Here is a 17184-nt window from a genome sequence, read left to right as displayed (position 1 = left end):
TTTGTCCCTTGTGTTGGTCAGGTCAGCTGCAGCTTCTCTCAAGTTGTCGTGACAGACTCGCCGATATAGATTTCATGTCAGCAGTTGTGTGGTGGACCGAGCAGTAGAATTCAAGGACAGCAAACAATTTTATCAAAAATATTTAAATTTATTTTTCAAAATGTGTAAATGGGCAAAAATGGGCCTTTAAAAGAGGTCAAAGTAACAAAATTAACTCAAGCTTTTAAATGTAACAAAGGACAACTGAACAGACAAACCAACATAATTAAACTGACCTTCCTAATTGCAAACACAAGGGAACATATATAGTGGCTGATCAAACCAACTAGACACACAAGGGGGAACTTAAAAAGACTAAGACAAAATACAGAGAACAAACTAAACTAATGTCCAACATGTGATAAATTAACATACACAATGAATGAAACTAAGGACCATCAAAATGGAAACTAAAGTAAAGAAACACAAAAAGAGTTCCTTGGCCACTGGGTGATGGTTCAGTCCAATTAGCTGCCTGCTGAATATAAGGCCTCTGCTGACTGGCATGCATTGTTGTGTCAGGCCTGACTTGATTGTTCCAGCAGCAGATGGCAGCAGCAGCAGCAATGGTTCCCTTTAGCACTGCTAACTCAAAGCATAACATCAAATTAATAAAGCAAATTATAATAAAGTAAACTGAAACATGTTGATAAACTTTCTGATCAAATGTGTTATTTTTGAAAAAGAAATCTAAAAGTATATGTAAACAAATAAAGTGAACAGATATATGTAGGGTGTGGTGCAGGAGGTTACTGCCCTGATGGTGTGACAGCGTATGCAGCCATCACAAGTTGTAAATTAATTCTTAGAGTAACATTATATTGTTTATATATGTAATTAAGCTGTTAACGTTTAACTACATCTTTCTATCTTGTGATATTTTCTCTATTTAAAAAGGTTGCTGTGGTTGGAAAAATTGGGGACTCTTCTCTGGACGATGCAACCAGAAGAATGATGGGCTTCCTCATGTCCAATGAGTTGGCTCTGCAATATAACCTGTTTGGATGTCATGGAGAGAATAAATTCTGCTAGCTGCATCTTTTGATGTCTTCTATGGTAATTAGAGTTTATTTTATTAATCTATATTCATCACTGACAAATGATTTAGTAAGTTTAATCCCAGGCTAAAATGAATACTTTATTTTTTGTGATTTCTTTTTAGGGGCAGTGAAGAAAAATGCTATCCCCCAACCAGTCCCACTAAAGGAAGTGGAGAAGGGCCTCTCCAAATGGTTTATTGGAGCTCGTGACAGGGGAGGAAACCGAGCTATAAGGACTCAAAGGGAGCTTGAAAAACAAGCCGATGGAGCTTGTTCTCAGGAACTTTCAAGGATGCCATGAGTATTTTGTCTTACATCTGTCACTGGATTTATTTATTTTTTCGTCACATAATTGGCACACTTTTTTTTTTTTATTATTAACTTGTCCTGTCCAACAGCTGGGCAGACAGATGAGAGCTGAGGGCCTCTTGTGTTGGACATATTTTACTTTAACAAGAGGGGTTATTAATCTTCAGACAAACCAAAGGCATGACTGAATAAACCCCTTTTGTAATTGAGGCCAAACTTTATTAATTTCAATCATGTTTGAGAATCTTTGGCGTTGGACCGGACGGAAAAGGAAAGGCGGGAAGAAGAGAGAGGGATGCTAGAGAGGGGGGGGGGGGGGGGGTGATAGTGGGAGGGGGGGATAAGACCATGAAGCAGCATAGAGCAGACAAGTTTACTGGTTGTTTATCATTACGGTAAGGTTCAAATGTAGTACAAAAAGGGCGGGGCCTGTCCACACACACACACTGAAATGTTATCAACACACCTGCTAGCTGCAAAAATGTCCACATGTCAACATGTACACAAAACAGATAGTATTCACACACGCATACTTATGCCTTTAAACCAACTAGTGTGAAATATTTCAGTCATTCAATCATGCAAACTATTAGTGCAGAGGTGAGCTAACACCTGTGCTCAGGTGAGTGTTTATGTTCTTCTAAAATGGATGGTGGAATGTGAAAAGAAGGAGGACGAGCGCCCAGCTACCCCCACACCCAGACTCCCGCCGCAGCAGCAGCGGCAGCCAGAACCCCCCAACGCCACACGGCAGCAGGCAGGGGACAACCGCCCCCCGGGCGACCAAATCCACCACCCAGGCCAGGACCAGCAGGACCGCCGCGAGGCCCCCAGAGCCAGAGAGCAGGGAAGTACGGGGGAAAGAGAGCGGCGCCCCAGCCCAACCAGGAGAGCACACATTAAGGTTGTTGATATTGTACTGTACCAAGTGAAGTTGTTCTTTATTTTATTAAGTTACTGTAGTATGTTAGATCCTGTGTGTTATCTGTTAAACCTTTGGATGACCTTGCCATGGTCTTGTATCTCGTTTTCATAATGCAGGATCAGGATAATTTATTTTCTTTTATTAAATTGAAGCATTTTAAAAAGCATTTTGTTGACGTGACAGTCGTAGAACCTACTCATTAGTAGGTTCCATTTGGAAAATTATGTTGTGAAACAGTGGGATTTTACAGAATCTTCTCATTTGGGTTTTAGAAAAGCTAGATGGAAAAGAAGACCCTGTAATGGTTCACTGATGAATAGCACTGTAGGAAAACACCGGTGTGACCTCCATGGGAACACTGCACAAACCCACTTATGGCCCACACAGTGCCTTATTTAGGTCCCACATTAACCCAATATGCAATACTAATTGATGCGTAAGTGGGGCCAAAATGGGTCATGGCTAAGTTACCTGATTGGGATCCATCTTTGACCTGTTTCAATCATACTTCCAGCCCACAGAAGAAGATCTACGAGTTATGGTTAACAATGAGTATGGTTCAAATGCTACTTACCCACTTGGGGCCTACAGGAAACCCACTGACCATCCACTTCAAGCCCATGTGGGCATACACAGTTAGGACCACCATGGAAACTGCGGACAAACCCACTTATAGCCCACATTATAGCCTATTTAAGTCCCACATAAAACCCCTAAAAGATACTGATAGACACATTAGTGGGGCCAAAATGGGTCTTGGGTACTTTTCCCAGTTGGGTCCCATATGGGTCCTGTTTTAATCCCACTTCTAACCCACATGGGCAAAAATATGGGCCCTATATGGGTTCTAATATTATTTACCAACTTGGGGCCAATCTGACACCCACTCAGCACCCACTTCAAACCTATGCAGGCATACACAGTTGGGGCCACCACGGAAACTGCGGACAAAACCATTCAGGGCCCACATTTTCTGCCCATATGGGGCCCACTTGGCTTTGCTGGCTGGGATCAAATATCTAGGTATTTATTTTTCCCCCAAATTATCAGAACTGGTGCAGTTAAACCACACCCCATTACTGAAAAGCATACAGGACAATCTAACCCGCTGGACCAACCTGCCTCTGTCCCTTATGGGCAAGGTAGCCACGGTTAAAATGAAAATCTTACCTAAAGTTAATTATCTCTTCTCAATGATTCCCACAAAACCGCCACTAAAATGGTTCAAAACATTAGACTCATCCATATCAAGCTTTTTATGGAACAATAAACCTGCAAGAATAAGTCTAAAAACTTTAAAATCTGCAAAAAGCTGTGGAGGCTTAGAATTACCTAACTTCTACAAGTACTTTCTTGCAAATAGATTACATCTTAAAATGGTTAAAAAACAATCCAGAAACCAACTCATTGTTAGACTTGGAACAGGCGTTACGTGGAAAGATTAACCTGTCAGATCTAACGTTTATTAGCCAAACAGTTAAAAAACAGGACTGTTTCCAAAGTATTAATATAAACGCCATTTTAACAGCCTGGTGGGAATTTCTCAAAATATCAAAATCATCAAGTCAACCGTGCAAAATGATACCCATCTGGAACAACCCGGACATCCTTATAAACAAAAAAATGATTCACTTTTCAGCTTGGTAAGAAGGGGGCGTAAAACTACTAGAGCACCTAATTATTGATAAAATATTCATAACTCCCTAGGAACTTCAAGACAAACATGGAATAAATAACTTTTTGGAATATCAGCAACTTAAATCTATTGTTACTAAAAAGTTTAAATACAGAGACAACGATTTAAAGCTACCAGAGGTAGTTACCTCTCAGATTAATTTTTCAATGAATAAAACTCTCTCCAAAATATGCAAACTCTTATTCAATTTAGATAATAATATTTCTCTTCCATTAACAAAATGGGATGCAGATTTGAGCACAGATGAAAGCTTCTGGTCAGAACTTTGTCTAAACACCTTTAAACGGGGTCTGGGGTGGGGTGGGGTGGGGGGCTTGTCGGCCCTGTCCTGTGGGGGGGCGTTCTGGGGGGGAGGGGGGGGCATTATTAGTACGGGTCGGGGGGGCTAACGGGTCGGGGTCTCCGCTGAGGCAATCAGTGGTTGCCTCGGCCGGTTGGCCTCCTCGGTCCCGTCGAGGCCTGACCAGAGCTCTTCTAGGGCCGGCGTCTGGGGGTGGGGGCCTGGGCTTGCTCCGGGGGGGGGGGGCGACGCTTTCTGGCTCCTCTCTCTCTGTGTGGGGTGGGTGGTGCCGGGCCTAGGGTGTCGGCGCCTCCGGGGGTGGGCCCCTGGGCTGGGTGGCCCTGGCCCCTTTGCTGGGGGTGGGCTGGGGGACGGCTGTTTGACCACCGGGGGACAGTCTACCAGCTGTCCCCAACTTACCCCCTTCTTTATATAACCTCATATTAGGGTGAGGGGGTGGGGGGTCTAGCCTGCGATGCACCTTGGGGGGGGGCTACTTGGGAGTGGCCCCCCTCCTATGGTTGCCGTATGGAGTGGGCCCCCCCTCTTTCGGTTTTATTTGCACCTTAGACATGTAGGGTCCTTGGTAGGGGGGGTGCTTGGACATCCCTGCAAGCAAGCAGCAGATGTCCTCCTGGCACCCTACCCGCCAATTTTAACCGCACCTTAGACATTTAGGGCCCCTTGGTGTGGAGGGTGAGGGGACATCACTGTGAGTAATCAGGAGATGTCCCCTTAGTGCCGTACTCGCCAATTTTAACTGCAACCCCCTCAGTACACACACCCCTCCCCCTTCAATATATACATTCAAACATAAACACACACACATGCACACAAACACCCTCTCAAGCACCCATACACGCACACACATTTTACAAGGAAGGTGAGACCTGGGTCCATCTGTCCCCTACCCCTTCCCTGGTGGGGGGTGTGGGCCCCTTGGCGATGGCCAAGGTGCCGGCTCCCTGGGCCCGGCGGTGCTCTCTCCGCACGGTGGGGGGGTTCATATTACACCTGAGCCGGGGGTGTTCGTGTCCCTGGGGGGTGGGTCCTGGTCCTTGCCCCTGGGCGCTGGGCCCCGCCAAACTTCCAACATGGCCGAGCCTGGTCGGGCCATATTTATAACACCCCTTGTGGGCCGCCCTTTTTTCCCCGGGGTTCCCCCCTCCTGGGCGGGGGCGGCGGGCCCCTGCCTTGCTCCTACCTGGACCAACCGTGGGCCGGGTGGGTGGCTGCCTGGAGTGCGGAGCGGGTCTCCCTTGGGGGGTCCTGGCTCGTACCTGGGGTCGGGGCGGGGGGATGCCCGGAACTCCTGGGTGGTGGTGGGGTGCTCGTCTGGGGCTGTGGGCGTCCCTCTCCGGTGGGGCCCTGCGTTGGGCTCTTCCGGCGCGGCGGGGGGCTGCTTTCCTGGCTGGGCTGGGGCGGCGCTCTCTTTCCCTCTGCGCCTCCCTGCTCTCTGGCTCTGGGGGCCTCGCGGCGGTCCTGCTGGCCCTGGCCTGGGTGGCGGTCTTGGTCGCCCGGGGGGCGGTTGTTCCCTGCCTGTTCCCGTGTGGCGTTGGGGGAATTCCGGCTGCCGCTGCTGCTGCGGCGGGGGTATGGGTGTGGGGGTGGCTGGGCGCTCCTCCTCCTTCTTTTCACGTTCCACCATCCATTTTAGAAGAACATAAACACTCACCTGAGCACAGGTGTTAGCTCACCTTTGCACTAATAGTTTGCATGATTGAATGAATGAAAGATTTCACACTAGTTGGTTTAAAGGCATAGGTATGCGTTCGTGAACACTATCTGTTTTGTGTGCATGTTGACATGTGGACATTTTTGCGGCTAGCAGGTGTGTTGATAATATTTGAGTGTGTGTGAACAGGCCCCGCCCTTTTTGTACTACATTTGAACCATACCGTAACGATAAACAACCAGTAAGCCTGTCTGCTCTATGCTGCTTCATGGTGTTACCCCCTTTCCCCTCCGATTATCACCCTCTTACCCCCCCCTCTCTCCAACGTCCCTCTCTCTTCTTCCCTTCTTTCCTTTTCCGTCCGGTCCAACACCAAAGATTTTCAAACATGATTGAAATTAATAAAGTTTGGCCTCAATTACAAAAGGGGTTTATTCAGACATACCTTTGGTTTGTCTGAAGATGAATAACCCCTCTTGTTAAAATAAAATATGTCCAACACAAGAGGCCCTCAGCTCTCATCTGTTTGGCTAGCTGTTGGACAGGACAAGTTAAAAAAAAATAAAAATAAATAAACACCTTTAAACTGACAAAAAGTCCCAATCTGCAGCTAATCCATTTCAAAACTCTTCACGGGATTTACTACACTGGACAGAGGATGTTCAAGATGGGTCTCAGTAACTCAGACATTTGCGAGCACTGTGACAGCAATCTACCCGACAGCTACATGCATGCACTGTGGTTCTGCACGCCTGTCCATGCTCTCTGGCAGGAGGTATGTGCCGATCTATCAGTCTGGCTTAAGGTTTCAATCACCGTCACTTTGTGTGCTTGGTGACAAGAGTGCCATCGATATGGGAGGATTAGTATCTATCATCTTCACAAGTCTTTGTATTGCTAAAAAAACAATTTTAATAAATTGGAAAAACAATAAAAATATAAATATAAGTCAATACAGAAATCTGCTGTTTGGGGAGGGCACTGAGAGGGTTGGGGAGGGGGGCTCAGATATTATGGCGGGGGGGGGGGTTGTAGTGTGTAGGGTTATAGGGTTATGGGGGGGTGGCTGTGGGTGCGTGGCGATCCCTGGGTTGCTTAGGTCGCGTGCCTGGGCTGGCTTGCGGAGACAGGGCGCCGGTCGGGCGGTGGCCGGCCCATGGGTTCCGGGGGCCCTGGCTTCGTCCCTGCCCTTTGTCTTGGTGTCCGGCGCCCGGTGGCCCCCATGGCAGCCGCCTGGTACGGCTAAGCGCTCCTGTCTTGTGGCCTGGGGTCCGGACACTGGGTTCGCTTGTGCCTCTGGGCATTGGGGGGGCCCCTGTAGGGGGGCCCTCTCTGTGCCTGGCTGGTGGGGTGGGCGGTCCCCTCCTCCTCCCCTCCCGGGCTGCCTGGGTCCGGATGCTGGGGCGGCTTCTGGCCTGGGGGGCTCTCCTCCCCTCTCCTGGTCTGGCTGGTCTGGCTGGGTAGGATCTGGCTCCCCTTATGAACACACGGTTCACGTCGGCAGCATGCATGTATCTCCACCCCCACGTGCACGTGCACACGGCCACACTGCTCCCTGTCTGCTTCATCCCTTCTCCTTACCCACAGTGTATTGATGGACAGATTTTTTTCGCTCATCTTTGTGTCAGATTTTCACCTTTGATGTAACATTCGTCTTTCCAGCAGATCTGGTATAATTGTTACAGCTTAAAATAATAACTTATTCAAATCAGTGCTTGTATCCCCCACCTTTTCACCTTTCTTCCTTTTACTCTCTTCCACCCTCCCCTCACATTCTTCCCCTCTCTTTCCCCACACACACAAAATGTAACAAATAAATAAAAAATAATACGACAAAAAGGGGTTTATACAAATCTACACTCTAGTTTCTTGTAGCTATATAACCTCTTTTTCTGATAGTAAAACCTGTCCAACACAAAAAGCCTTCAGCTCTAATCTGTTTGCTCAGCTGTTGGACAGAACAAGTTAGAAAAAAAAGAAAAAAAAGAAAAGAAATCTGCTGTTTGATCATATCAGCTTGGAAAAAATGTCAGCCCACAGTTCAAGTAACTTTGAAAGAATTCAGTCTCTCTGGTCTCCCTTAGGTAACTCCAAGACTTAAGGGGTCGGGGGCCTGGTCGTCAATGCTCCTTGGCTTTTTGCCGTGGTTCGGTGCCCGGTGCCCGGCAGGGGGTGATGGGGACCCCGTTGGTCGGGGGGTTGGGTTCAGTGCCTGGGTGAGGTGGGCTGGGGCGCTGCATGGTCTCCTGGGCTCGGGTGTGGGGATGTAGCGTGGGGGAGGTTGAGTGGTTGTCTGGCTTGGCTTGGGGGGTGGTCTCCTTGCCTGTGCTGGGGTGGGGCAGCGGGGGGCCCTGCTCGGGGGGGGGGGGGGTTCCGGTGGGGCTGGATGGGCTGCCCATCTACACCTGGGGCTGGGATCACTCCTTCCCTGGCTCTGGGACGGGGCGGGGCAACTTTCTTGGGGCCCGACGTTGCTCTGGGGTTACACCTGCCCGGAGTGCAGGGTCTGGGGGTGGGTGGGGTAGGGGCTTTACTGGCCCTGTCCTGTGGGGGGGGGGGGGGGGTTTCTGGGGGGGGGGGCACTATCGGTACGGGACCTTGGGGTTTAACAGGTCGGGGGCTCCGCTCAGGCAATTGGCAGTTGCCCCGGCCGGTTGGCTGCCTCGGTCCCGTCAAGGCCTGACCAGAGCTCTCCCAGGGCCGGCGCCTGGGGGTCGGGGCCTGGACTTGCTCCGGGGGGGAGGGGGGCAGCGCTTTCTGGCCCCCCTCTCTCTGTGTGAGGTGGGTGGTGCTGGGCCTAGGGTGTCGGCGCCTCGGGGGGTGGGACCCCTGGGCTGGGGGGGACCTGGGCCCTATGCTGGGGTGCTGGCTGTTTGACCACCGGGGGACAGTCTACCAGCTGTCCCCAACTTCCCCCTTCCTCATATAATCTCATAATAGGGTGAGGGGATGGGGGATTTAGCCTGCGATGCACCATGGGGGGGAGCTACTTGGCAGTGGTCCCCCTCCCGTGGTATGGAGTGGACCCCCCCTCTCTCGGTTTTATTTGCACCTTAGACATGTAGGGCCCTTGGTAGGGGGGGTGCTTGTACATAACTGCCAGTAAGCAGCAGATGTCCTCTTAGCGCCTTAACCGCCAATTTTAACCACACCCCAGACATTTAGGGCCCCTTGGTGGGGATGGTGATGTAAGTAATCAGGAGATGTCCCCCCATTGCCTTACCCGCCAATTTTAACTGCACCCCCTTAGTACACACACCCTTCACCCCTTAAAATATACATTCCAACATAAACACACACACCCTCACAAACACCTTGGACCATCTGTCCCCTACCCCATCCCTGGTGGGGGGTACTGGACCCTTGGCAACGGCGGCCGTGTTCTCTGGGTGCCGGTTTGCCCATGGCACCCATAGGTTGGAGGGCACTCTCCCGCCTTCTTTTCACATTCCACCATCCATTTTAGAAGAACATAAACCCTCACCTGAGCACAGGTGTTAGCTCACCTTTGCACTAATAGTTTGCGTGATTGATTGAATGAAATGTTTCACACTAGTTGGTTTTAAGGCATAAGTATGCGTGTGTGAACACTATCTGTATTGTTTACATGTTGACATGTGGACATTTTTGCAGCTAGCAGGTTTGTTGATAACATTTGAGTGTGTGTGTGTACAGGCCCCACCCTTTGAGATTTGTATTCTATCTGAACCTGACCGTAATGATAAACATCCAGTAGCTTGTTGCTTTATGCTGCTTCATGGTTTTATCCCCCCCCCCCCCCCTCCTATGATCACCCTCCTATCCCCCCCTAACATCCCTCTCCCTTCTTTCCTTTTCTGTCCGGTCCAACACAAAAGATTTTCAAATATGATTGAAATAAATAAAGTTTGGCCTCAATTACAAAAGGGGTTTATTCAGACATAACTCTGGTCTGTCAGAAGATTCATAACCCGTTTTATTAAAGTAAAATATGTCCAACACAACAGGCCTTCAGCTCTCATCTGTCCACCCAGCTGTTGGACAGGACAAGTTAGAAGAAAAACAAAAAGAAATACGAAATGAATCCTGAACGTTTCCCGACCACTTCTATTGTTTCCCCTGTATTGGAATCAGCGTCAGTTCATTGCACTTTACCATAGCTCCTTGTAAAAAAGGTACTGTGGCTCAGGATCATTTCAACTTGATTTCTCATAAGAAAACAATGCACTATAAACGTTGTGTAAAAAAAAATAAATATTTAAATGAATTTACAATGGCATAGTGAATCAGTATCAGTAGAGATAGCTCAGTGGAAAATTCAATGGGGTCTGCATCCAGACGTCCTGGGTGCAAGGCCAGCATTTAAAAAAAAAAATTAAATTTGCTTTGCGGTTATTTTTTTCATTTGATGTGTGTTTTGTTGTGTCAAGCACTTCTCACAGAAAACGTCACGTTGTGTTGTTTTACGTTGTTCTTTTTAATCATCATTAACATTGTTTTGTTTTACGTTTTTTATCATCATTTCCACATTGAAGTGTTACAAAGAGCTTAGTTGAAAAATATGTCGATATACATCCAGGCTGCCACCAGATGCTGCTTTTCTGTGGTTTCAAAGCCCTGAATGGTTGGTTCATTTTTCGAGCACAATTACATGGACCCCAAGGGAAGCTTCATGGGGCTTCTATACCCATCCCTAATAGCAACTGGCGTAGTTACTTACTGTTAGGAACTGGTGGTGGAGGACCCAAAATGCAGGAGACGAGGCATGGTTACAGAAAATAAAACATTTACTAAACTGGAAAAGACAAAACCCATGGAGCAACAAAAAGGTGACACAACAGAGCAGGGGGGTATTCCAGGAAGCATGTTTAAACTAGCCTGACTTTAAGCCTGAACTCTGGCTGAAATCTGCCTGAACTTGCTTACTCTGGGTATGTCGGTTCCAAAAGACCGGATATGAGTTCGCGTAATTACGCTCAACTTAGTAACCCTGGGTTAATGCTCATGCACGGAAGGTACATAAAGACATTTTCAATAGATCGCAGATTTCCGGAGTCTCCATGGAAACGCGTGGAGAACCAAAGAGAGCGCAATACTTTAGTGAGACAGAGTCTGAGATTTTAATGACGGCTTATGAAGATTATACGTCCATCAATAAAGTAACACGGCTGCATCATCAAAAGAAAGAGTTTCTGCTTGTAGTAGAAGAACAGACAAAGTAAATGCACAAGTTTCTGATCTTATTTCCATTTTCCTTGTGACGCGCATATATATAACTTCCAATTTTGCCACCTTAAATGAAATACTTCTATTGGTAACAAATAATTGAGTTAAATTTAATCAACCTAATTTCTTACATCTATAAAACTCAATAATTGTTTATACAACTCAAATTTATGTATTTATCTAACTAAATGTCATATTACTCCAATTCAATTAATATTTTTTCCATCTTAATTATATTTCTTGATCTCTCATATGTCTAAGTATGAGCCGGCAGATATGCTCATTTTTATAACAATAAAAAGGACGGGAAAGAAATGCACGTTGCGTACAAATTCATTAAAGAATTATCCGTCATTGTCATTATAGTAGTCAATGGTAGGGGTGCTATATAAACTCATCATCCTCTCCCTCCCTCTCACTCATGGTGCAGAGACATAAGCACAGTAGGACAAAATAACTCAGCAAAACACAGTAAAACAGCTAAACAACTAAACACATTTGGTCAAAAAGCCAGACTTAAACCAAAATCCGTCCAGAGAGGCAAAGGAAATGGTATCCCACAATCCCTTGCGGTGCCGATATAACAGCAGCACCAAAGTTACACCTACTTAATTGAATTAATTTGAATGAAAGTAAAATAACTGTCTGATAACTGCGTGTTATTTTTAAACTGACTTAACAAACAAATGATTTTATCTTAACTGGAGCAAATAAATAAGTAAGTAAATAAGTAAAAAAGTTTAATTTTCCAACATTCATATGTGGTCTTATCACACTCTCATGGTGGAAAAAGTATTATCTGAGCTTCTTCATCCACTAAATCATCTTCAAATGGACACGCCATGCTGCTTCACCTCTCTGTAAACAAACTAACCTTCAACATAACCTGCTCCCGACCAGGTTATGTTCAGAGCATGAGTTGCTATGGCAACTTGACATACCCTGAAACATACCTTCATTTCTGGATCCGAAAACTGAGGTTATCAACTTCCTTAGCCTCAAAATTACCGTGGGAGCTAGCATAACCTGCTGTCTGGAATACCCCCCAGATGACCTGACAAGGCTAAGGGCAATTAACTGAAATGACAACAGCTGTGGATCATAATGGACTGGGAAACCGTGTGACTGAGGGCAATTCAGAACATGACCAAAAAGCAAACAAAACCACAGAACCCTTACGCTTAAAGGTTCAGAGATTGTAGTACTGCTTTGCAACTGGCCTTCAATACACAGTTGTTTAAGTGATCTGCCTTGTTCAGTGGAAAGGGAGTGGCGATTGTTGTGTCCTGTTCATGTTTATGTTCATGTTTACTCCATGCAATGAAAAATGAACAACTGTTGTTGAACGTAAATATAGCTTCTGTTAACCTACAACGTTCGTCTTCTCACGCCTGAACATTAAAGTGATCCCAAGCTTGTCTAAAAAGCATTAAATGTCTGTTGATGCGTGGAAGCATCACATGATGCAGCCAGATCATGTCAAGCTCATTGTCGGGGTTTAAGGCATTATTATGAAACAAATGTTGGAGAGCTTGACAGTAATTTACAGTAACAGCACGTCAAAACATCTCTCCATAAAATCTCAATACGCTGATTGTGGACACTTCGGCCTCTAATGAAAGTTCTTCTCTCTGCATAAAGAATAAAGAAGATTTCAGTGCAAAAATACAGCAATTTTATGTCTAGGCCATTTCCCCTTGCTGTATTTATAAATAAAAATTAGGATGTCTCATGAGTGATTGTTCCATAGGTACATCATATCAATAAATTGTTAAAAAAATACAATTCCAACTCTGAATGACAAACTTTTGAAAAGCACAAAAGTGATCAAATTCATGTTGGCCACATGTGCAGCCAAGATGCACACATTGATCAGAGTGTGAGGTTTCATGCGTCGTAAATTACGATGGATTTTTAGGGCCACCAAAAAAATAAATTAAAAAAGTACAATTACGAGATTTTAAGTCGTAAATGTACGAGAAAAAAACTTGTAATTTTACGAGAGTAAAGTGGAAGTGAGCGTACAGAGCAACAAATGAACGCCGCGCAGCAGCAGAGCAGAGAGACTAAACTCAATAGAACAGGTGAGCTGAACGTTTATTGATAACGTTCCAAATGTTTGGAAGCTCATTTATTTAATTTGCGATTTATCAATGTTTTATTTATTGATGAGGGGCTTGCAGGATCTCTGCAGATGTTGGTGTCCCTGCAGCTGTCCACTTCAATCCTTTCTTCCTCCAAAGACCAGGGGCCTCATTTATAAACGTTGCGTACTCACAAAAGAAGGCGTACGTCACTCTCTATGCAATAGTTGAGATTTATAAAAAGCAAACTTGAGGGGAAAATGTGCGGTCCTTCACGCAAACTCTGACCCAGGCGTACGCACAAAAACGGGTGAAATGAGAAACGGCGACACCGTCGTCATTTTCACTTTCACATGTTTCTTCCATCTGCCAATACTGCCTCTCATAAATAACATGAAGACTTCACAAAGCAAGTCTTACAATCAACAGCCTACGCGAACACCCGTTTGATCGATCAGCAGTGAAACAAAAAAAAAATCAAACGAAAATTGCAACAGAAATTCAAATGAACACTTATTTGCAAAAAGAAAAGTGAAATATGTTCTGCAATATTGGCATGTTGTGCAATTCATCCTCATAAATAATATAGTTAACAGAACGAATTAATGTACAAAACTGATATTCTTGTTAATGTGTCCGTCTGGCGGAGCAGATATAGGTGCAATTAGACAGACAGACAGACAGACAGACGGACATATTAATTGTCCACTGGGGAAAGTTGTTTTCACAGTAAAACATTTCTTCATAAGCTACGGAATTATGGTATTCATGCATATGGCTTTAGTTTGTTTTATTCTTGATAAAACAATGTATGGCATATGTCTCAACCATTCATAAAGCAACAAGAAATTACATTTTCACGTGGATTATTACCGACATCTGTAGCTTGTCAGATGTAATTAAATGGATGGAAATAAAATGCCCCATCACAATGCGTAATGACGCACAATGGCTGATCTTGAGCTCTTAGAAGATGTGGCAAATGGAAGAATTCGGAGTGAACGCATCTTTAGACAGCAAGAAGACTTGCTGGCAAACAAGGACGAGTGGCTTATGAGCCGGTTCCAACTTCCTCGAGTTGTCCTGTTGGACCTCTGCGGGCTTTTGGGCCCGGCGTTACAGAAGAGCACTCGGAGGAACCATACCATGTCCCCTTTCCCCCACCCGTGGCAGACACACCCTGGCGATGGAGCGCTAGACGTTTTTTTGCCTCGACTTTGATGTCCGACCATTTCTCTTTTATTTCGGCCACCGTCCGAGGTTGTGAGGCTAAAGCATTTACGGCGTCTGCCACCGTCTGCCACTCACGTGCCTTTTTGGCATTAGTAATGCTCACACTGTGCCCTCTAAACAACATTTTTCTCCTCTTTTCCACCTCGCCAATGATAACTTCTGCTTCACATTGAGTGAAGTTACGTTTTTTTGATTTCCCCCTCTGTGTTTGCCATGGTTTCGCAATCAATGAATATTAACTTGTGGGCGTTTCACGGACTATCTATGGGCAACTATGGGCTTGTCATGAAGCCGCAAAAGCTGCGCTACATTTAGAATTGATTGTGATTTATTAAGGGAAAGATGCGTAGGATGTGAGTGCGCACAGTTTTATAAATCCGAATATTTCTGTGCGTACGCACGTCCTATGTTTCATCCGTAAGCCACTTCTGACACAAATCTTACGCAAAGTTTTATAAATGAGGCCCCAGATCTCTACGTCTGTGTGACGATTCCATCTGAGGAGGAGCACTTTCTGGCATTTTCAACGTTCTAATGCTAATATAACAGAGTATTTTCATTCCTCTTTATTGTTTTTTTTAGAAACGGGAAGTTTCATCTGGAGGAAGGAGCGTGTGGAACACTGTTTACTTCCAAAGTGTGATTGCCATTCGAGGTAACGTTGACTATATACAGTAGTTACTGTACGTTCTTTTATATATGATACCTCAATTGTTAATAAAGTTTTGGGGAAAAAAAGAAAAAGAGACGAAAAAAAACACTGTTTACTTCCGCATTGGTGCTCGGATGACAGGTTCATTACGTAAGGTGACAAATGAACTTCAGGTTGTGTGAATAAAAAGGAGAATAAAGGCTGCAGCGTAAATTTACGAGATTTTTTATCGTAAATTCACGATTTAAGATCTCGGAATTTAACAGTTATGACTCTCTCGTAAATTTACGACTGAAAAGTCGTAATTAAATTTTTTTTAAACTGGCCCTAAAACTCAGTCGTACAAAATAAAAAAATGAATACATAAATAAATTAATAAATAAAATAAAAAGAGGTAGAGATAGGGTCTAATAGTTGACAAATTTCGGTTTGACAAAGATATTTAGAACTGTTTAATTGGTCAAACCAATGTCACTCACATTTGAAAGCTTCGTCCACTTCTAACCAAGCTATAAATAAAAGTGCGGCAAATACCTTATTTCTCTTTCCGCTTGACGCAAGTCACATCACTTTGGATTGACAAACAGGCATTTTGGAAAACGACAAAGAAACAATCATTGGGATATAACATAAAAACATGGTAAGGGAAAAAATCATTACAAATATTTATCAATTATTATAAAGAAAATGCCAAACTGAAGTAACAGTAAAAATTCCTACTTCATTTTCTAATGCAACTTCATAGTGCCCAAACACAGGAACGAGCTGAAAAAGCTCAGGTTTTGTCGGATGAAAGGTAATAAATTAATATTGATTATTGCACATTTTTTTAAAATTTATTTAGCAATGATATAATATTTTTTTATGGTTTTAATTACAGAACAGACAATGAAGATGAAGACGCAGACCTTGCTGGTGCAATATTTGAGTCACTCCAGGCAGAGGCAGCTGTCCAAATTGAAGAGTATGTTAACGTTCACTGCTTTAAACAGCATTTGTGTGGACATGAAAAACCTGGAAAAGTTTTTAAAATTAAAAATGCAATTTCTAGGTCCTTGAAAAGTTTGCGGAAAATTAAATCTTCAGTAAAGTTTGGATAAAGTAATGAAATGTTACTATTTTTTGGGAGGCTGCCTATTCTTGATGTGGAGCAAGTTGAGAAAGAGTAAGAGACAGTTTAGTGTCATTTTACTTTTACTGCCTTCTTTCATTTAATAATAATAATAGAAACTTTATTTATCCCACAATGGGGAAATTCTTCTCTGCATTTGACCCATCTCCTAGGGGAGCGGTGAGCTGCTGCCAAACTGTGCTCGGGAGGCAGAAGTGTCTTGCCCAAGGACCCCCACTGGATAATGTTAATTGCTTGCCATTGATATGGTAATTGCCCCATTACCAATGTTCATTCCCCTCTGGGAATCAAACCCTGGTTTTCTGCACAGTAGCCTTTCACCTTACCAACCGAGCTACCCAGCCGCCAAGTGTAGTATGAATTTCTTTTTTGCCATGGCCATCAATTTCATTTCAAGTAAGACATTGTCTTTTAAATTGAAAACTGTGGGTCAGTTGGCTGTCTCAGTCAGTTGACATGTGGACATTTTTGCAGCTAGCAGGTGTGTTGATAACATTTGAGTGTGTGTGTGTGTGGACAGGCCCTTTAAGATTACTACATTTGAACCTTACCGTAATGATAAACATCCAGTAAACTTGTTGCTTTATGCTGCTTCATGGTCTTATCCCCCCCTCCAATTATCACCCTCCTATCCCCCCCTCTCTCTAACATCCCTCTCTCTTCTCCCCTCCTTTCCTTCCAACACCAAAGATTTTCAAACATGATTGAAATTAATAAAGTTTGACCTCAATTACAAAAGGGGTTAATTCAGACATACCTCTGGTTTGTGTAAAGATTAATAACCCCTGTTGTTAAAGTAAAATATGTCCAACACAAGAGGCCCTCAGTCCTCATCTGCCTGCCCAGCTGTTGGACAGGACAAGTAAAAAAAAAAAATATATATATATATATATATATATATATATATATATATA

The 17184-nt window shown here is 44.6% G+C and overlaps 1 long non-coding RNA gene across 1 annotated transcript; it reads right to left on the bottom strand.

The window, feature by feature from the left end:
- Nucleotides 1-2328: 2328 nt before the first annotated feature.
- Nucleotides 2329-7972, bottom strand: LOC144993437 (uncharacterized). Its single transcript, XR_013657066.1, has 2 exons — nt 6544-7972; nt 2329-4286 (listed from the first exon to the last, which is right to left on the bottom strand). It is a non-coding gene; the product is annotated as an uncharacterized LOC144993437 (long non-coding RNA).
- Between the last annotated feature and the right edge of the window lie 9212 nt (nt 7973-17184).

The sequence above is a fragment of the Oryzias latipes genome, chromosome 1 (assembly GCF_053564925.1).
Source record: "Oryzias latipes strain Hd-rR chromosome 1, Olatipes_Hd-rR_3.1".
Classification (NCBI taxonomy): Eukaryota; Metazoa; Chordata; class Actinopteri; order Beloniformes; family Adrianichthyidae; genus Oryzias; species Oryzias latipes.
This window is presented reverse-complemented; position numbering and strand designations above follow the sequence as displayed.